Source organism: Stegostoma tigrinum, chromosome 45 (assembly GCF_030684315.1).
Source record: "Stegostoma tigrinum isolate sSteTig4 chromosome 45, sSteTig4.hap1, whole genome shotgun sequence".
NCBI classification, from domain to species: Eukaryota; Metazoa; Chordata; class Chondrichthyes; order Orectolobiformes; family Stegostomatidae; genus Stegostoma; species Stegostoma tigrinum.
This window is the reverse complement of record NC_081398.1, coordinates 432,482-452,650: the sequence shown is the minus strand read 5'-3', so window position 1 is coordinate 452,650 and position 20,169 is coordinate 432,482. Positions and strand designations below refer to the sequence as shown.

Sequence of the window (20,169 nt, the reverse complement as noted above, 5' to 3'; positions counted from 1 at the left end):
ATCCTGCGTTTTATGCGAATAAATTCCTATCTACTATTTTACGATGAGAGTTTTGATTAGTTCAAGTTTTCTTTAATATTTCTAGTTTATTCCATAAGTTTCGCTTTTTATTTGTGTATATTTTGGATTAAAGATTTTAACAAGATCTTGATTTGCGTCGTGATGTTTTAGTTAAGACAACTGAATGATAAAGTGCTCTTGTAGGACCCAGAACTTCACCATCCACACCCTTTCGTCCCCCACACTGTTCAGCCCCGCACAGGAAATCTACAGAGAGCCCTGACTGACCTGTTACTGGCCGGAGATACTATCTCCACCCATGGAACTGCTGTCTGCACTTTTAAACTCCTACCTGATAGCTGTACCTACCAGCTCTGGAGCAGGTGAGACTTCAATTACCACCTCTTGGCACAGAGTCGCTCCGTGTCTTATGTGATCGAGGGCCGGCGCATTGCTGAGAGCGCGTGCTGAAGAGGGATCCTGACCCGAAACGCCAGCTTTCCTGCTCCTCTGCAGCCTGGCTTGCTTTCCTCCAGCTCCCATACTGCGTTATCACATGCATTATGTTCCGTCTCTGGATTACTAGCCCAGGGATATTGCCATTATTCCATTCAGACCCCTCCTCATTCAAGAATTTAACAAATTCGCCTTCTGAAAATTCTTGTTCAATCTCCTCCCTCCACCCACTCCTTGCAGTACAACAAGCCATTTCATTCAAAACCCTATATTCCCTTTCCCCCTACCGCTACTTTCAGATGTTTTTGATGTATCCCATTCTGGTTATGAATAACAATGTAACCCAATACAGTTTCTCCCCAGTGACTCTGTCAACCCCACCATCATTTACACACATCGATTAAACCTTTGCTCAAAGGCGAACAATCCCAGACCCTGTAGAGTCTCTCCATAAAAGTCGGGGGGGGGAGGGCGTTGGAAACTACGGGAGCTATATATCAGAAGTTGCTGGAAAACCTCAGCAGGTCTGGGAACATGTATGAAGAGAAATCAGCGTTAACGTTTTGGGTCCTGTGACCCTTTCTCAGTTGGTCTGGGTGGACAAAGTCGGAAGTCACACGACACCAGGTTATAGTCCAACAGGTTTAGTTTAAATCACAAGCTTTCGCAGCGCAGCCCCTTCCTCAGGTGAGGTTCACTTAAGTAAATTTGTCATAACTTCTCATTCTTCTCCTTGTCAGTGGTTAGAGGTCCAACCTGACCACCCTTTCCTGCTAACACAACTCTGTTATGCCAGTAATCCGCCGAGTGAAACTTCGCTGGCCCGCTCCAAGAAAATTATACCTTTCCTTGAGAAAGAAGGCCGGATCTAGACACAGTACTCCAGAGGCGGTCCCTCTCAACCCCTTTAAGGATGTGGAAGCATTTCCCTACTTTCTACTTCCATTACTCTTCCTATAAATACTTCCGAAGCTTTCGCCTCAGTAATAATACGCTGAACCTGTATACTACATTGAAACTTGGTTGTGAGGGGAAATTGCGTATGGAATGGATACGGAATGAAGTGCCAGCGGAAGTGGATGAGGCGGACACATTAATGACACTTAAAAAGCATTGAGACGAATATATGGATAGGAAAAGTCTAGAAGGATACGGGCCGAGTGCAGGGAAATGGGGTTAGCGCGGATGGACATTTTGGTCGGCGGGGACATTTTGGGCCGCAGGGCCTGTAGGACTCTGATATTTGCTATGCTCATTTAAGAGGGATATAAATTTGTTTTCTCAGACGGTGTGTGGAATTTCCTTGCTCAGAAGACAGTGGGAGCAGAATCTTTAAATATTTTGAAGGCAGACGTCGATATTTGATAAGCAAGGGGGGCCACTCACTATTCACATTAACCATGATATTATGGCGGAGCAGGCTTGAGGCGCCGGCTCCTGCTCGGCGTGATTCGGCACGACCGTTGTGGGGGAGGAAAGCAACCATTTCCCGGGCTCTTAACAGATTAAATGTAATATTCAGAAGACAAGAAGGGTTCCACATTTCAGGGATTCAGAGTCTGGTCATTTTTCCTCATCGCGATGGTTAGGGGTTTTGCAACAGTGAACCTTAAAAGTGTCACAACGAAGATGGGATTCGAACCCTCACGGGCAGAGCACAATAGATTAGTAGTCCATCGCCTTTACCACTCGGCCACCTCATTGCCAACGGAGTAACCAGCTGCAGAATACTGATTGCATTCTGCTGCTTCTGTTATACACGGCTGTTAAAATACCTTTACTTTTTGTTAGTAGGCAAATGTTTTATTAGAATTAGCATTTGCAAGTTATCTTAAATATTTGTACTCCTGCCTTTAAGTTTTCAGAGATGTTGCTGAAGTCCGGCGACTGAGGAGCATCATTTTTGTGAGGAGATCGGAGAAAGGAGTCTTGACGAGCAGAAATAATGAGGAAGTGTGAAGCTGGATGAACACAGCAGGCCAAGCATCAGAGAGTTCTGATGAAGGATCTAGGCCCGAAACGTCAGCTTTTGTGCTCCTGAAGCTGCTGCTTGGCCTGCTGTGTTCATGTAGCTCCACACTTTGTTATCTCGGATTCTCCAGCATCTACAGTTCCCATTATCTCTGAGAAATAATGAGAAAGCAGGAGAAGTAAAACTTGTCATGCAAGATCAGAAGAATGATAATTGAAAAGATCGCAGAATTGTTACAGCGCGAAAGGAAGCTAATCGGTCCAGCCTGTTTGCACTGGCTTTTCCTATTGAGCATTCCATTTAGAGTCTGGGGATGAAGCCAGATGTTTGTAGGTAGGAAGTTGGGGTGAGGTTTGGTCAGTGAGGAGGGAGGGGCGGGTGGGTGGGAGGGAGAACGGACAGGCCAAGGAGGCAGGGATGAGGTTAGTAGGTAGGAGGTGGGGGTGCGAATTGGTCAGTAAGGTGGGAGGAGCGGACGGGTGAGAAAAAAGATGGACAGATCAAGGAGGTGGGGTTGAGGGGGGTGCTGGTCTTGGGATGAGGTCAGGGGTGGGGGGATTTTGAAGCTTGTAAAGTCCACATTGAGACCATTGGGCTGCAGGGTTCCCAAGCAGAATATGAGGTGCCGCTCCTTCAGCCTTCGGGTGGTAACATTGTGGCACTGGAGGAGGCCCAGGATGGACATATCGTCCAAGGAGTAGGAGCGGGAGTTGAAGTGGTTCACGACTGAGAGGTGTTGTTGTTTGTCACAAACCAAACGTAGGTGCTCCACAGAGCGGTCTCTGAGCCTCTGCTTGGTTTAGCCGGGAATGAAGCAAGTACAGGCCTCCCTGACCTGTCTGTCTTCTCTCCATGCAACCTTCAGGATCCTTTGGACATGCACTCCAAAGTCTCTCACTTCCTCTAAACTTAATATCCTCTCAGTTACTATGTATTCTGCATCTCTGTCCCTTTAAATTGATGCCCTTTACTTTATATTTCCAACCTTGTTCCTTGAGCCACAATTAATTACTACACATTTCTATGCTTACTCTGCCACCTATCTGACCACTCCACTAACGTGTCTATGTCCTTCTAATGCTCCACACAGTCCCCTTCACATTTCCCAATACTTCCAAGTTTTGTATAATCTGCAAATTTTGAAATGCCAGCCTGTAGACCAAAGCTTAAAGTTATTCATGAAAATCCTGAAATTCCCGTCCTGACGACATTATGGGTCTACCAACACCAATTGGACTGCAGCAGTTTAAGATGATTGTCTGCCACCATTTTCTCATGAGTAACTAATATTACATGCTGACTTGCATTCCAATGCATACCTTTAGTGGAATAATGTGTTGGCATGGCGACTGGCCAATTGAAACCAGTTCAAATTTAATGGGCCATTTCCTTGTTGGCATAATGTAGCAAATCGTGTGCCACAGAGATCAGTATTGGGGCTTCAACTCTTTTCAATTCCAATAAATGATTTGGATGAAGGCACTGAAGGTACGGTCGTTAGCCTAAATTGTGAAGCCAACACAAGGAAGCTACAAATAGATATAATAACGTGGGGCTAAGGAGCAGAGAGCTGGCAAATTGAATACAATATAGGAAAATGTGAAATTATCTCTATTTTCAAGAAGAACTAAAAAGAAGCATTTTTTCCAAATGGTGACAGATTGCAAAGCTGAAGTGGAGAAGCATTTAGCGTCCTTAACCACAAAATGTTAGTATGTGCGTTTAGAAAGTAATTAGGGAAACAAATAGAATGTTTAAATATGTTTCCTGTCAGAGCAATCGAATACAAAAGTAAAGTGACTGTGTTTCAGTTCCACAGGGCATTGGTCAGACTACATTTGGAATATTTGGCACTGTATTGGTCATCTTAGCTATAGAAGGATGTAAAAGCATTGGAAGCAGTTCAGAGAAAGTTCACCAAAACTCATACCTGATTGGAATACACAAGATCCTGAGGGATTTATCAGGGTGGTTGTAGTGAGGATGTTTCGTCTTGCAAGAGAATCTAGAATCAGGCATCTCTGTAAAAAAATCAGGTTCTTCCATTCAAAACAGAGATTAGAGGAATAATTTCTCTCAAAGACTTGGGAGTTCCTTGGAAATCTCTTCCACAAAAAGCAGTGTCTTTATGTTTTTAAAAGAGTTGGATAGATTTTTAATAAACAAGGGAACAAAATATTGTTGGGGATGAGGCAAGAATGCAAAGTTGAATTTAAAATGAGATTATCCAATGGGCTGAATGGCCTACTATTTGCTACTAATTCATATGTTCCTAAGCGCCATCAATCTCATCCCATACAATGTTACTCACCATCACCTTGGCACCACATGAGATTGAAAAGGCTTCACAACTGCCAAGAGCTAACTAGGCTACCAGTGCGAATGGATTCATCACTGAAATCCAGCAAAGTACTATGTGAGTAAGGATACATTATTTCATCTCCCTCATCCAGAAAGAGGAGAGCATCTGTTCTGAGGGCCTGAGCATGCCAATGCTGTTGCAATGCATTCGCTCCCAGAATCATCAGCCAGTGCCACTTAGCATTGTGGTCTCATAGTCTGGCATGGCAATCTCACAGTGGCCCAGCGTCACAGACTCTCAGCCCAGCAAGTTCAATTTTTGGCACTACATGGTGGTGTCTCAGCCCAGCACGGTCTCAGCATGCACTTCCAGTCTCAAGGTGAATCCTTGAAATGCAGTCCCATTGTGGCTAAGCACTTAAGAAAGTGTGTAACGTCTGAACTTTCTGCTTTATTTATTTATTCCCTACTTAAAAATAAGAAGGTGTCTCTGTAACATAATTTTTGTAACACTTAACTTTTAAATATGTTCTTCCTTTCTAACTTGTTCCTAAGATTCTGTACTTAGCCACCTAAGATCGTTCCTTGTGCGATGACATTATACTTTTGTTCTTGAGCACATGCGAAAATAAAAGCAAAACCAGAAATCAAAGGCCTCAGAGATCAATGCAGCAGCTGGAGAACTGAGTGGGACTATAACTGTAGATAAAGAGTCCTTGCTGCCTGCTAGGAGAAAGGTTACTGTGAACATCATCCATGATCCTTTCCTCCCAGCGGCTGAAAAGTAAAAACAGCAAAATAGGAACAGGAGTAGGCCATTTGGCCCTTCCTGCCAGTTCCAACTTTCAATATGTTCATCCAAAGCATGACCCTGCCCCTTTCTTCTTCATGTTTGGGCCTCAACGACTTCTTTGTCAATGAATTCCACAAGCTCTGGGTGAAGAAATTTCTCATTATGCTACCCAGAACTACAAGTTATTGTTTATAAATAAGGGGGAGCCCAGTTAAGCCAGAGATGTGGGAACAGTCTTTTCTGTAGAGAAGATTATGAAATTTTAGAATTCCGTTCCTCAAAAGGCAGTGCACGCAAAATCTTTAAATATTTTTAAGACAGAAGCCATCATCACTGGTGGTTCCTCGCAGATGAGGATGACTCCCTTTCCCACTCTCAGGGCGAGCTGGTAGGGGGCTGTACAGACTGGCTACCACAAGCTCTGTTGCCCTCAGGGCAGGTAGTGGTCATGGGAAGGGGTGGGTTGGGCGATGGTGTGGCAGCGCGCTCCTTTCGCTGTTTTCACCTGGCTTCCATTTTTTTCCTGATGGGAAGTCTTGAGGTGCTCAACGCCTCCTCCAGTTTGAATAGTCTTGAGCCAGTGATTCCCGGATATCTGTGAGAATGCCACACTTTGCCAGTGAGACCTTGGTATCACTGAAGTGTGTCCTCTGTTCACCTGAGACTCATCTGCCATTTCGAAGCTGAGAGTATAGCACTTGCTTGGGGAGTTTCCTGTCAGTCATGCTGATGACATGCCCAGCCCATCGCAGCCTGTCCAGGGGAGTTAGTGTCTTGATGCTGGGATGTTGATGTTGGTGGATTTGTGAGATATTGCCTAGGCAGTGTTGGTAGTACTGTTCCAGCACCTTGAGCTATACAGCCTATGCCTCAGAGCCATTTGGAGGGCAAGAGCCACCACAATTCTGTAAGCCATGATCTTGATATTGGATCTGATGGCTTTGTTCTCAAATACCTTTTTCCTCAGGCAGTTGGAGAATTCCGCCAGCCCATTGGAGGTGGGGCTGGATCTCTTCATCAACAGCTGCCTTGGCCAACAGGATACTTTGGAGGCACTGGAAGTGGTCAACCTTCTCTAAGGCCTCCTTGGGGACCTTGATAATTGGGAACTTGCTCCACAATACCGGGTCAGGTTAATGAAGGACCTTCATCTTGCAATTTTTCAGAGTGAGAACAATACTCTCATATGCCTCGTAAAGGTGTTGACAATCGTCTGGACCAAATCCTCTGAGATTACACATATGCAGCCATCATCTGTATACTGCAGCTTGATGACAGTCGGGAGGGCGCAACATTGGACCTCCTCTTAGGAAACAAGGTTGGGCAAATGGCCGAAGTGTCAGTCAGAGAGCACTTTGGGTCCAGTGACCATAAGTCTCTTAGTTTTAACATAGTTATGTAAAAAGATAGGACGAGTCCACAGATTAAGGTGCTAAATTGAAGCAGGGCCAATTTGGGGGCTATTAGATAGGGTCTAGCAGAGGTCAGTTGGATGAATCTGTTTAAAGGAAAAGGAACGACTGGAAAATGGGAGGCTGGCAGGTTTAGAAATCCCTGGATGACAAGGGATGTTAAGGTTCTGGTTAGGAAAAAGAAGAAAGCATACATTGAGTTTAACCTATTGTGCTCGAGTGAATCCACAGATGACTACAATAAGTGTAAGAAAACACTCAAAAGGGAAATCAGAAGGACTAAAAGAAGGTATGCAATTGATCTGGCAAATAAGCTGAAAGATAATTCCAAGAAATTTTATACCTATGTTAAAAGAGTGGCTAGGGAGAGAATAGGCCCCCTTAAAGATCAGCATGGCCATCTGTGTGTGGAGCCACAGGAGATGGGGGAGATTTTTAATGAATAATTCTCCTCAATGTTTACTGAGGAGAGAGAATCATGGGTGCTAAGGAAATCAAGGAAACAAGTAGGGGTATGCTGGACCACATACACAATGCCAGCTAGGAGGTATTTTCAGCCTTAAAATGCATTAAGGTGGATAAATCCCTTGGGCCTGACCATGTCCAACCCTGACATTGTGGGAGGCTGGGAAAGAAATTGCAGAGACCCTTGCAGAGATTTTTGCTTCATCTTTAGCCACTGGCGAAGTTCCAGAAAACTGAAAGGGGGCTACTGTTGTTCCATTGTTTAAGAAAGGTACCAAAGACAAGCCAGGCAACTGCTGGCCAGTGAGCCTGACATTAGTGGTCGGCAAGTTATTGGAGAGGACACTGAGGGACAGGATCAACCAACATTTGGGTAGTCAGGGCCTGATTATGGATAGGCAGCATGGTTATATGCACGGAAGTCAAGCCTGACAAATTTTTTTAGAAGTAACCAAGAGGATAGATGAGGGTAGGGCAGTGAATGTTGCCTATATGGCCTTTAGTAGGCCTTTGACCAGATCCCACATGGCAGGCCAGTCATGAAGGTTAGTTCACATGGGACCCAAGGAGAGCTAGCTGATTGAATTCAAAAACGGCTCAATGGTGGGAGGCAGAGGATGATGGTTGAAGGTTGTTTCTCAGGCTGGAGGCCTGTGACTGATGGTTTGCCACAGGGGTCAGTGCTGGGGCCTTTGTTATTTGATATTTACATAAATGATCTGGATGTGAAAGTACAAGGCATGATTAGTAAGTTTGCAGATGATACAAAATTAGGAGATATCATTGATGGTGAGGAAGGTTACCAAAGGATCATAATCAGATGGAGAAGTGGGTTGAAGATTGGCAAATGCAATTCAACACAGACAAGTGTGAGGTGTTACACTTTGAAAAGTCAAACCAAGGTAGGACTTATACAGTAAATGGTAAAATCCTGAGGAGTGTTGTGGAACAGAGGGGCCTAGGAGTATAAGTACATAGTTTGTTGAAAGTGGTGTCATAGGTGGACAGGGTTGTGAAGAAGGCATTTAGCATGATGGCCTTCATCGGTCAAGGGACTGAGTAACCAAGTTGGGATGTTATGTTACAGCTGTATAAGTCATTGGTGAGTCTGTATTTGGAGTACTGTGTAAAGCTTTTGTCACCCTGTTGTAAGAAAGACATAGTTCAGACCATGAGACCATAAGACATAGGAGTGGAAGTAAGGCCATTCACCCCACAAGTCCACTCCGCCATTTAAATCATGGCTGATGGGCATTTCAACACCACTTCCCTGCACTCTCCCCGTAGCCCTTGATTCCTTCTGAGATCAAGAATTTGTCGATCTCTGCCTTGAAGGCATCCAACGCCCTGGCCTCCACTGCACTCTGCGGCAATGAATTCCACAAGCCCACCACTCTCTGGCTGAAGAAATGTCATCTCATTTCAGTTTTAAATTTACCCCCTCTAATTCTAAGGCTGTGCCCACGGGTCCTAGTCTCCCTGCCTAACGGAAACAACTTCCCAGCATCCACCCCTTCTAAACCATGCATTATCTTGTAAGTTTCTATTATATCTCCCCTCAACCTTCTAAACTCTAATGAGTACAATCCCAGGATCCTTAGCCGTTCATCATATGTTAAACCTACCATTCCAGGGATTATCCATATGAACCTCCGCTGGACATGCTCTAGGGCTAGTATGTCCTTCCTGAGGTGTGGGGCCCAAAATTGGACACAGTATTCTAAATGGGGCCTAACTAGAGCTTTATAAAGCCTCAGAAACACATCACTGCTTTTATATTCCAACCCTCTTGAGATAAACAACACTACATTCGCCTTCTTAATTACGGATTCTACCTGCAAATTAACCTTTAGAGAATCCTCGACCAGCACTCCCAGATCCCTTTGCACTTCTGATTTGCGAATTTTCTCACCATTTAGAAAATAGTCCATGCCTGTATTCTTTTTTCCAATGTGCAAAACCTCACATTTACTCACAAGGAATTTCATCAGCCATTTCCTGGACCACTCTCCTAAGCTGTCTAAATCTTTCTGCAGCTTCCCCACCTCCTCAGTACTACCTGCTTGTTCGCCTATCTTTGTATCATCAGCAAACTTCGCCAGAATGCCCCCAGTCCCTTCATCCACATCATAAATATATAAGGTGAACAGCTGTGGCCCCAACACTGAACCCTGCAGGACACAGTTAAAATGGAAAGTGTGCAAAGAAGATTTACAAGGATGTTGCCAGGACTAGTAGGCCTGAGTTATAGGGAAAGGTTGGCCAGGATAGTACTTTATTCCTTGGAACATAGGAGAATAATTAGTGACCTCATTGAGGTGTATAAACTCATGAGGATCAATGCATAATCTTTTTCCCAGGGATGGGGATTTGAAAACTAGAGGGCATAGGTTTGAGGTGAGTGGGGATAGATTTAAGAAGAGCCTGGGAAGCAACTTCTTCATTCAGAGAGTGGTGTGTATATGGAGTGGGCTGCTGGACAAAGTTGTTGAGGTAGGTACAATGGCATCATTTAAAGAACATTTGGATAGGTACAGGGATGGAAAGAGTTTCAAGGGATATGGGCCAAATGCAGGCAATTGAAACTGGCTGAGCAGGCACCATTGTCAGTATGGACCAGTTTGCGCTGAGGTGCCTGTTTCCATGCTGTGTTACTCTATGACACTGGTTGGTTGACTTTGCTTTTGACTTGTAGGTGGCAGAGCTTGGATAATTTCCCACAGTTTTTGTAAATTAGCAGAAGCAGGCAGATTCTTAATTATCAAAGGTTTTCAGGGGACATGCAGGTATGGAAAGTTGGGAGTTAAATCAGATCCGTCACAACCTTATTGACTGCAGCATAGTAGGCTGGAAGTCTCGAATGGCCTATACAGAGTCCTTGTATGTATTCAGGCAGGTTTGTCGAGGCAGGTTCTGTCGAGTCCCTTCGAGGGAAGTTAGGTGATTAAAACTATTTGCAAGGGAATAGGATTATGTGAATTACAATCGTAGAGAGACAGTCGGTTTATACAACACGAATGGCCTCCTTAGTTACACCTATTCTTTGATTCAACGATCTAAATTTTCCTCAAGTGATGAGCATGGTATAAAATAATATAAATAAATCAAAGAACTGCGGATGCTGGAGATCAGAAACAAAGTCAGGTGTCACTTGAGAAACTCAGCAGGTCTAGCAGTATCTGCAGGAAGAAAGCACAGTTAACGTTTCCAAACCGGAGACTATTCATCAGAGCTGTGAGTAGGTCGGGGGGGGGGAGGGGGAGGAGCGAAAAAATGGCATTTTTGTTGACGCTGAAGTTGGGAGTGGGGATGATTTCGGAGAAGGGGAACGGAGAGGTGAGCACATTGGTGAAAACGGAGCTCAGAAAGAGTGGCAATCAGAGATAATGGGAACTGCAGATGCTGGAGAATCCAAGATAACAAAGTGTGATAATAAAATGTGAGGCTGGATGAACACAGCAGGCCAAGCAGCATCTCAGGAGCACAAAAGCTGACGTTTCGGGCCTAGACCCTTCATCAGATGAAGGGTCTAGGCCCGAAACGTCAGCTTTTGTGCTCCTGAGATGCTGCTTGGCCTGCTGTGTTCATCCAGCCTCACATTTTATTATCTTGGAATCTCCAGCATCTGCAGTTCCCATTATCTCTGATAACAAAGTGTGAAGCTGGATGAAGACAGCAGGCCAAGCAGCATCTCAGGAGCACAAAAGCTCCTGAAGGGTCTAGGGCCGAAACGTCAGCTTTAGTGCTCCTGTGATGCTGCTTGGCCTGCTGTCTTCATCCAGCTTCACACTTTGTTATCTCAGAAAGAGTTGCGGTGGGGTTGAGGGCGGGGTGGAGATTAAAGGGGTAGGTACACAAGGAGATGTGGATGGCAGGCCAAAACAGAAGAAAAGCTGAATAGGTGATAATGAAGAGCTAAGAGTCAGAAAGTGAGTTGGCTGCCCTGCATGCAAGCCATATAAGGTGTTAATTGGCCCCGGAATACGTGGCGCACAAATCACATTCTGACAATTACTGAGATAGGAACAACTGCAGATGCTGGAGAATCTGAAATAACAAGGTGTAGAGCTGGATGAATACAGCAGGCCAAGCAGCATCAGAGGAGCAGGAAAGCTGACGTTTCGGGCCGAGACCCTTCATCAAAAATTTTATAATTGGATCTAGTATAACCCTCCTCAAGGTGAATAGCCAAACACTGTGATTTGCAGTGGCGTAACTCGCTTGCATCGGTAGCGTGGCCGAGCGGTCTAAGGCGCTGGATTTAGGCTCCAGTCTCTTCGGAGGCGTGGGTTCGAATCCCACCGCTGCCAGCTGGCTATTTTCTACGATCACAATTCCTGTTGTTGTGCTGATTGAACCCGGAGTTTATTATTTGTATCACTTTTGCAAGAAACACGAGACTGTTTTGATTCTACACCCGCCGAAACAAAAATTAGCCAATGAAAGGACTGTCTCAGCTGTAAGTGAACTGCTGCTTTGTAACCTCCAACTCTAGACTGGTTTTGTCGCTCTCTACCGGGGCAGCGGCCGCAGTGCTGGAATGATCCTCGGGTTCTCGGGATCGGCCAGGACCTTCGACCTGAGGTGACTCTCGAGTGGTAAATGTGGAAAGAGGGCGCTGAACGCTATCCAGACAGGTTCTTAGACCAAAAAAAGGTATAAAATAAAACCGAGAACTGCGGGCGCTTAAGATATGAAACAAAAATAGAAATTGCTGAAGGAAACTGAGCATCGGCGGTGAGAGAGCAGAGTTGACATTTCGAGTTCAGTAAGGGATCGCTGGACTGAAAAAGTTAACTCTGCTGCTAGACCCGCCAAGTGTGTCCAGCAATTCTGTTTTTGTTAAACTTTGGCTGTAGAGACTTATCCAGCATATCGCTGGTATCAATAGGGACGAACTCAGAAGTCGCACGTTACCAGGTCACGGGAATTCACTTGACGAAGGAACAGCGTTTAAAAAACTTGTGTTTTCAAATAACTAGGAGACACTAAGGACTGCAGATGTTGGAAGCCGGAGTGTCTCAGTGTGAAACTGGAAAAGCACAGCGGGTCAGACAGCGTCAGAGCAGCAGGTAAGTGAAGGTTTCACCAGAACTAGTAAACCTGTTGGACTGTGACCTGAGATAATGGGAACTGCAGATGTTGGAGAATCCGAGATAACAAAGTGTGAAGCTGGATGAACATAGCAGGCCCAGCAGCATCTCAGGAACAGGAAAGCTGACGTCCTAAGATGCTGCTTGGCCTGCTGTGTTCATCCAGCCCCACACTTTGTTATCTCGGACACTGACCTGGTGTCGTGTGACTTCTGACTTTATCCACCCTAGCCCAACACCAGCACCTCCATATCATCTGCTGGGGTTTGGAAGGTAAAAGGTGATTTGACTGAATCAGGTAAAATCCTCGGGCTATTAACGGGATGCACATACAGAGGACCTTTCCACTTATGGGACAATCGAGAAATACGGGTCACGAGTTAAAAATAAGGGTTAGCTTTTGTGCTCCTGAGATGCTGCTTGGCCTGCTGTGTTCATCCAGCCTCACATTTTATTATCTTGGATTCTCCAGCATCTGCAGTTCCCATTATCCCTTAAAAATAAGGGGTCCGTCTTGAAAAACAAATGAGTATCTTTTTTCTCTCAGAGTGGCTTGAGTCTTTAGAACTCTGTCCCTCAAAATACAGGGAATGCAAAAATCTTTGTACTTTTAAGGATGAGGTAGGGGCGTTCTTAAACAAGGCGTTGGAAGGTAATCGGGGTAACCGGGAATACGGATTTGAGGTTACAATCAAAACAATGATTATATTCATTGGGCGAGCAGATCGAGGGACCGAGTGTCCTACTCCTGGTTGGTATATCTGAGATCAACTGTAAATTACGATACAAGTCTGAACCATACTTTGAAAGGGATTTTATTTGATCTGAATGTTCTCTGACATTCAAAATTCGATGCAGTTAATTTCACTCAGCTCTTCCCCGCCTCCCTACCCTGTCCTTCCTCCCACCTCAAGCCCCACCCCGACCACCTACCCACTAACCTCATCCCGCCCCCTGACCTGTCCGTCCTCTCTGGGCTGACCTATCCCCTCCCTACCTCCCCACCTACACTCACCTCTACTGGCTCCATCCCCACCTCTTTGACCTGTTTGCCTCCTCTCCACCTATCTTCCCCTCTATCCATCTTCTATCCGCCTCTTCATCTCTCCCTATTTATTTCAGAAACCCCTTCCCCTCCCCCATTTCTGGAGAAGGGTCTCGGCCGGAAGCGTCAGCTTTCCTGCTCCTCTGATGCTGCTTGGCCTGCTGTGTTCATCCAGCTCTACACCTTGTTATCTCAGATAAATAACGCGCTTGTAATAAATATAATTTTGTAATTTTGATGTCAATTATAATGCAAACTGCTGTTTATACCAGTGAAAATTTTGTACGATCTGGGGGTTGGGGAATAACAGGTCATTTTCTGAAACCCATGTTTATATTTGGAAAAATTAGGGCTGGCAGCGGTGGGATTCGAACCCACGCCCCCGAAGAGACTGGAGCCTTAATCCAGCGCCTTAGACCGCTCGGCCACGCTACCGTGCGAACGCATCCTGTGTTTGTTTCTTAATTGGAGAAATGTGTGCTCAGATTTTTTTTCTATGTGTCGATTGTATGAAAATGTCGTTGTTGAATCAAATGATTCTCAGTGAATCGTTCCTTCAAAAATTACTCCACTATCCCAAGAAAATTGCAGTTTTGTTCGATGGCGGAATGGGGGCAGAATAGCGAGGAGCTGACTGCAGCATTTTATTTAAAGAAAGGATCCGACACTTACTCTGGTGCCATCGCTGTGAAGGAAGCGGTCGTTTACTTGGTCGAGGCCAGTGTGCAACACATTGACGCCACCTCTAAGTGGCATCTGATAAAACGTACGAGAGGAAGTCGGCCATTCAGTCCATCGAGTCTGCTCCGTCATTCAATGAGATCATGGCTGATCTGATCATCTACCACTCCACTTTCCTGTCTTTCCCCTAATAACATTTGATTTCCCCTTATTGATGATAAACTGTCTGTGTCAGCCTGGAATATACTTAACGATCCAGCGTTGACAGCCCATTGCAGTTAAGAATTCCACACATTCAGTACCCTCTAAGACAAAAAAAAATCCTCATATCTCCCGTTTAAGTGGGCCACCCCTTATTGCGAGAGATTATGTCCTCTAGTCTTCAACTTTCACACCATGGACAGCAACCTCTCCACATCATTCAGCCCTGCCCCATAAGAATCTTATAGTTTTCAATAAGGTCGCCTTGCAATCCAAACTGTCCAACATCTCCTCAGAAAACAATTCCTTCATACACAAGATAAGCCTAACAAGTATTCCCTGGTCTGTCTCAAAAGTCAGTACAACCTTTTCTTAAAGAGAGATGGGAGAAATAAACAAGTGTTAGACCAATGAGTCTGACATCAGTGGTGGGCAAGTTATTTGATGGGATCCTGAGGGACAGGGTTTACATGGAACCGCAGGGACTGATTAGGGATAGTGAACATGTCTTTGTGTGTGGTAAATCATGTTTCACTACTTGGTTGAGTTTTTTGAAAAAGTAACGAAGAGGATTGATGAAGGTGGAGCGGTGGACATGATTTATATGGATGTCAGTAAGGCATTTAACAAGGTTCCTATGGTAGACTGGTTAACAAGGTTAGATCACATGGAGTACAGAGAGTTCGCCATTTGGATGCTGACCTGGCTTGAAGGCAGAACACAGGGAATAGTGATGGAGGCTTGCTTTTTGGACTAGAGGATTGTGACCAGCAGTGTACCACGAGGATTGGTGCTGACTCCACTGCATTCTGTCAATTTATACAAATGATTTGATTGTGTACGTAAGGAGGTATAGTTCTTAAGTTTGTAGATGACACCAAAATTGGAGATGTAGTGAACAGCAAAGAAGGTTACCTCAGAGTACAATGGGGCCTTGATTAGTTGGGCCGCAGTGTTGAAGAGTGGCAGATGGAGTTTAATTGAGATAAATGTGAGGTGCTGCATTTTGGAAAGGCAAATCAGGGCAGGGCTTATACACTTAATGGTAAAGTGCTGGAGAGTGGTGGTGAACAAAGAGACCTAGGGGTGCGGAGTCATAGGTAGATAGGATAGTGAAGGAAGTGTTTGGTATGCTTGCCTTTTATTAGTCAGTGCATTGATTATAGGAGTTAGGAGGTGTTGCTGCAGTTGTACAGCACATTGATCAGGCTCACTTTGGAATACTTGTTGCAATTCTGGTCTCCCTGCTGTGGGAAGGATGTTGTGAAACTTGAAAGGGTTCAGAAAATATTTACAAGCATGTTGCAGGGTTGGAGGGTTTGAGCTACAGGGAGAGGCTGGATCGACTGGGGTTATTTTTCCTGGAGCTTCAGAGGCTGAGGGGTGACCTTATAGAGGTTTATGAAATCATGAGGGCCATGGATAGAGTGAATAGGCAAGGTCTATTTGATGGAGTTAATTAGAAGGAGCTGTTAGAAGAGGCAGGATGCCCAGAACCAGAGGGATCTGACGCTGTGACACACTGCCCCAAAGCAGCTTCAATAGTCGGGGAGTTGGAGAATTGAAAAAAAGGCAGAACATTCATGGGTTTGGGTTTAAGTTGAGGGGGAAGATTAAAATGGGACCTAAGGAGCATATTTTTCACAGAGAGGGCGGTGCATGTGTGGAATGAGCTGCCAGAGGAAGTGGTGGAGGCTGGTACAGTTACGACATTTAAAAGGCATCTGGATGGGGACATGGATAGGAAGGGTTGAGAGGGATATGGACCAAATGTTGGTGAATGGGATTAGATTAATTTAGGATATCTGGTCAGATGGGCAAGTTGGACAGAAGGGTCTATTTCTGTGCTGTACAGCTGGAAGACTCTAAATCGGTTGTATCTAGGATTTTGTGGTTTCCATTTGAAACTAAGTTACTTTTGCCATTTTTCTACACGCGTTGATAGTGATTGAGTTAGTGGCTCCTTGAGCGCAACGTGAATGGTCTATCGGGCTGAAATGGCAGCCAGACACTGGACAGCGACAGGATTCTAGATGTGACTCCTGCCTGAATACGGGGAGGGGAACAAGTGCCCAGGTGCGATTCCTGCCGTGAATGGATCGGGGAGAATGCGTCCAGGTGTGGCTGCAAACAGGTAAATAGAAATTATGAGGTTTAAAGATGAAAATAGCGGGTGGTAAATCCAAAAGGTCCGGAGGATCGTAGTGTATGAAAAAAAAACCGGCCGAGAGACAGAAGGTAAAAAGAGAGAGAAATAAAATGGAGAGAGACAGCCCTGGGGGTGGGTAGAGAGGGCTGAGTAATTCCTACCATCACCGAAAGCCATTCGCCCCCAGGGCCCCCCACCCCGTAACCAATTGGTGTCATTGCCCACCCATGCCTTACTTACCGCATCTCCCCACCCCCAACCCGTCAATGTTCTCCCTTTTTTTCAATTCTCCAACTCCCCGACTGTTGAAACTGCTTTGGGGCAGTGTGTCACAGCGTCAGGTCCCTCTGGTTCCGGGCATCCCGCCTCTTCTAACAGCTCCTTCTAATTAACTCCATCAAATATACATTTCTTTTTATATAAAAATAACCCTCGTCGTTTGAAAGCGGCGCACTCCCATTGTTAAAATCGCATAGTTTAGAACGAGTGTAATTATCATCGGACTACTGATCCGACTAATCCTTTTCCAGGAAACTGACCGAGAAGTGGAGAGATTTACAGAATGTTGGGGGGAGAAGGGAGCTTGCCGCAAATCAAAGATGAACTTTTTATACAGAAATATAACAGCAAGTGATTTTCCCAAAACAAAGTTTATTTAAATAAATTCTAAACTTTAAATTATCATTAACATTCCCTCTCTGTCTTTTATTCCAACCTGGAACATAACGCATTTCAAGGTTACAGGTTGAATTGCGCAGATCGTATTCTATGCATTGAAGAACATACAGGCTCTTGTTTAAACGGAAGTTCGCTCCTGGCTAAGCCGGTTATACACTGAAATGAAACACTTCCAATTCAGACCTAATCCTTTCCAATGATCGCCTTCCCATTGCGGTGGTCAAACATCCGAGAAAGTGAACGGCTGCCACAGCTCCTTTTGTGAGATGACGGCAGGTTGAAAAGCAATAAAGTTAAAAGGAGCCAAATCCGATTTCTGGTTCTTTGGAGACTCATTCGACGCCGTTAATCCGTGAGTTTGAAGCAGGGCCGCAGACTGTAACTTGACCCAGGGTCGCCAGGAGGAGGGGTTGGCTGCTGGACTCCTACAGCCAATTATAGCAAGGAAATTTAATTGCATCTCAAAGCGAAGTGTGTGTCCCCGACAAGGCGCTCAAGAGGCCCGCTGAAAGCGAGAGGATTGATTGCAGAGAAAACTTTAAGAACTGCGCAAAGACAGATAGTGGACGCTCAGCAGCAAGGGACAGACTTAGAACGAATCTTGGATAATAGAATCGAGTCCCCTGCTCTGTCCCCAACGACCCGCCGAAGATCATCCTGGCCTGTATTTCCCACGACTAACCGAACATTGTTGGGAATTTAGTACAGCCATCCACATCTTTGAACTGTAGGAAGAAGCCGGAGTACGCGACTGAAATGCCCACAGACAGCCACCCGAGGCGGGGTTCGGACCCTAGTCTCCGGCGCTGAGAGGCAGCAGCGCTAGTGTCTGAGCCCCCACCCACCCCCACCCCCTACAGGAATACGGAGGGCTGGAGGAAATTACAGAGATAGGGAAGGGAATGGGAGTTGGAGTAGGTTACAGGGGGTGTAGGGGCTGGAGGAGGTGGCAGGTATAGGGAGGAGTAAGGTTATGGAGGGATTTGAAAAAAATGTCTTTTAAACTTGGGACAATGTACAAGTAACATAGATTTGGGTAGTCTCAAATATAGAAAGAATTTGTAAGTGAAATGGGGTGATTTGGAGTAGTCAGCAATTGGGAATATAAACCTTTAATAACGGATTGTGCAAAGAACTTGAAAACTTTCTGACATAACAGGTTTTGACTAAGAGTTTGAAGGGAACCTGTATGGCTTGTTGGAAATGAGGTCAAGAGTACAATTAGGACTGTTTGTTACAGAAAGTCAATTGATTTTAGGTTCTGAGTAAGTGTAACCGGACCTGAAACGTTACTTCTGATTTTTCTTTTCTTCACAGATGCTGCCAGATCTGCTGAGATTTTCCAGCAACTTCTGTTTTTGTTCCTGATTTACAGCATCTGCAGTTTTTCGGTTTTTATCGTGAATTGATTTTGGGAAATAGCCGAGCGAAACGTTTCGAACAATATAATGTGAGGTTTGTTGCTCTTAACTGATGGAAGTCCTGACTTTGAAAGAGTCTGAGCCTGCTCTGGTAACCGAACAACCCTTTTTCTGCTTGCTGTATCAGGGACCACGGGGCTCTCCGAAGGAGGAGTGAGAAAGCCCTGCAAAGCTGCTATGGTACCCCACAACTTTTTCCTCACTCATACACTCTCTTGAGTTGAACTATCTGGTAATGTGATAAAGTTTCTCTCGACGAACTCTCAAATCCCGAGGCCACTGTCCAGGAGAGAGGACCCAGCTCGATTTCTTACCTAAATGCGGCCAGTGACTCAGATCCAACCTTTGGCATCAACGGCACAGTCACCATTTTTTTTGCAGCATCTAGGGTTCTTTTTCTCAGCTCCAGGTGAGGCGCTCAAAGACAGGAATGTTCTCTTACTGGTCAGGGAGAACCCGGCCGTCAAAGCCGCCTCTCCAAACAGATTCCGCTGACAGCGGTATATTCCGCCAGCTCCTTAAATCTGTAAACGGAGGGGGATAAGGCAAGTTGAAGATCAACAGAATCCTTGACTGTTCCTGGGGCATTAGGTCGGAGTAAAATACAACTCTGGGACGATGTTGACTGATGTTTGTGGCTCGACCTTGAAAACAAAGTCCCATTTTAAGTGTTAAACCGAGAGCCCCCTACAACACTGGAATAATTTACAAACTGCTGGCGATCTTCTGCGGGACAAACAGAAACAGATTTTAACGTAGTGAGATTATGGGGGACCCGATAGAAGTTGACTATAAACTGAGAAAGAGTTGAATTAGAGGCATGTTCAAACCGAGACCCCATGTTCTCTCAGGTCGATGGAAAAGATCTGGGCAGTTCTCCCCAGCGGCCTAACCATTATTCTTGGGTAAAACGCGTTCAAACATCCTCAAGGCTGAGTATGAATGTTTGATAATCAAATGTCAAGGGCAACGAGGCTGGGTGTAAAACTAAAATCGGATCAGGCACCATCTTATTGAATGGCGTACAGATTCGAGGGAATGAATAGCCTGTTGCTATTTCTTATGATGTTATGAATTGCGCTTAAACATAATTATTAAATACTTGGAAATATTCTGAGCTGAAGCTATCGAACATTTTTTTAAATGTACTGCGTGGTCCCTGGGCTTTTTTGCTGCTTGTGACTTTGTCATTAACTCAATAACTGGCTTCTTTCATTTCCCAAAACTAAACTTTATTCATAAAATTTATGAAGATACTTTAACAGTTCAAATTGGACATGACATAAAGTGCAAATACTGAGCTTTTGGAGATTCCTCTCCACACTCAAAGGGACCACCCCTATACTTACTGCCACTGAGACACACTACACCACAGAAGCATTTTAGACAGTGGCTTCTCCATCTTGAACCTTGCAATGAACCAATTACATCAATAGCACTTTACACCTAAAGACCAGTAGGTTTCAGACTAACCAAAGAGCAACTTTCATTGACCTGATCTC

General features: G+C 45.0%; 2 non-coding genes across 2 annotated transcripts; one reads left to right on the top strand and one right to left on the bottom strand.

Moving 5' to 3' along the window:
* Positions 1–11,627: 11,627 nt before the first annotated feature.
* trnal-uag (transfer RNA leucine (anticodon UAG)) lies at positions 11,628–11,709 on the top strand. The gene has a single exon. It is a non-coding gene; the product is annotated as a tRNA-Leu (tRNA).
* A 2,181-nt stretch (positions 11,710–13,890) lies between these two features.
* On the bottom strand, positions 13,891–13,972 carry trnal-aag (transfer RNA leucine (anticodon AAG)). The gene has a single exon. It is a non-coding gene; the product is annotated as a tRNA-Leu (tRNA).
* Positions 13,973–20,169: the final 6,197 nt, after the last annotated feature.